Raw genomic sequence first — 2,117 nt, 5'->3', positions numbered from 1 at the left:
CACTTAACGAATGTGTCATTCGTTACTTTAAACCATACGAATGTGCTACTCATTCGTTATACATTTAACCCTAACGAATCACCCTCATTCGTTAATCAAGGTTAACGAATGAGCTTACATTTAATACGAATGTGTTACATTCGTTACGAGGTAACGAATGTAACTTACAATAGAGTGAATGTGATAATATTTACATTAAAGCCCCTACATTATATGATAATTACATTAATACCCTAATAAAGACTAAGACGTACAAAACTTGTATCAACAGTGCTCACACATCCACCTCAGCATCCTCATCTCCGCCACCTCCATCTTACGTGCTTATGTTTTCTTGATGGCCCAACAATATGTTCCATATAACAGAGTAGGTTTAACAACAATCCTATAAAATTTCCCTTTCAATTTAGTTGGGAACCTCCTATCACACAAAACCCTGTAGCTGCTCTCCACCTACACCAACCCGCCTGAATGCAGTGTGTTACGTCACTATCCATCTTCCCGTTTCTTTGTACAAAGGATCCTACATATTTAAACTTAGAAGCTTGTGTAACCACTTGACCTCCGATGGTGACCTGAGAGTCCCTGATGTCTCCAACCCCACTGAAATCACAATGTAGATACTCGGTCTTCGAGCGACTAATCCTTAGTCCTTTGTCCTCTAGCGCTGCATGCCATTCTTCTAACCTTGCATTGAGACTATGTTTAGTTTCAGCAACTAACACAATGTCATCTGCAAAAAGTATACACCACGGGACCGTCCCTTGAATCGACTTTGACAACTCATCCATGACGATCGTAAATAGAAAAGAGCTCAAGGCTGATCCTTGGTGGAGTCCTACTTCCATGGGGAAGAAATCAGTATCCCCTGCAGGCGCCTTAACAATAGTTTTTGTCCGATCATATGTATCTCTAATTATGTCTATGTACCTCCCAGGAACCCCTCTACTCTCTAAACTATCCCAGATTAGTCTACGAGGCACATTATCATACGCCTTTTCAACATCAATGAAGACCATATGTAGATCCCGCTTCTTTTCCCTATACTTTTCCATCAATCTCCTTAAGATGTGAATTACTTCCGTAGTTGATCTCCCTGACATGAAACCAAATTGGTTTACCGTAACTTAGGTTTCTCTTCTAATTCTTTTCTCGATTACTCTTTCCCATAATTTCATAGTATGACTTAGCAACTTAATCCCTCTATAACTCCCACAACATTGGGCATCTCCTTTGTTCTTGTATATTGGCACTATGAAACTACTTCTCCACTGATCTGGCATTTCTCCCGATTTGAAGATAAGGTGAACAAAGTAGTTAGCCATTGAACTCCTTCATCTCCCAAATATTTCCACACCTCAATAGGTACATCGTCTATACCCACTGCCTTAGTCCTTCTCATTTTCCTAAGAGCTGTCCTCACTTCACCCTGTGTGATACTTCGACAATAACAATTATTCCGTTGTCTCCTTTGAGTAGTGTTGTTGATTTTTCGTTGTTGATAAGTTTTCTCTCCGTTGAACAGATTGTGGAAATAGGTTTGCCATCTCAACTTAATGCCGATATCCTTGTGTAAACTCGTCCATCCCTCCTTTTATAAACTTCACTGTTCCTAGGTCATGTCTCCTACGCTCCATGGCTTTGGCAATCGTAAACATAGCATATTCCCCCTCCTTTGTTCCTAAAATTTCATACATTCGCTTATTGGCCGTGTTCTTTGCTTCCGTAACCGCCTTCTTTGCCTCCCTCTTGGCCTTTTTGTATCTCTCTTAACCGTGGTCTCTCTTCCTCATCCGTGCACCTTAAGAGATCCCTAAAATTATGTTTCTTATCCCTTGTTTTGGTCTGCACCTCCTCACTCCACCACCAGGACTCTTTATGCCCGCTTGACCTATTAGTCATAACCCCAGAGTCACTTTCGCTACTTGAGTAATGGTAGTCGCCATAGCTTCCCACATCTGGTTTGCGTCGTCCCCTAGTCGACTCGGTGTTACTGAAATAATCTTATCTTTGAACTCTTCAATTTTTTCACCCTTTAAATTCCCCCATCTGATCCTAGGTATAGATTTTCTCTCCTATACAATCAGTTTTTTCTTGAAAGTTATATCTGCCATTAG

Source organism: Bidens hawaiensis, unplaced genomic scaffold, assembly GCF_021521415.1.
Source record: "Bidens hawaiensis isolate Kalapana, Puna unplaced genomic scaffold, B.hawaiensis_p1.1 tig00004497_1, whole genome shotgun sequence".
NCBI classification, from domain to species: domain Eukaryota; kingdom Viridiplantae; phylum Streptophyta; class Magnoliopsida; order Asterales; family Asteraceae; genus Bidens; species Bidens hawaiensis.
Note: the sequence above shows the minus strand (reverse complement) of the source record.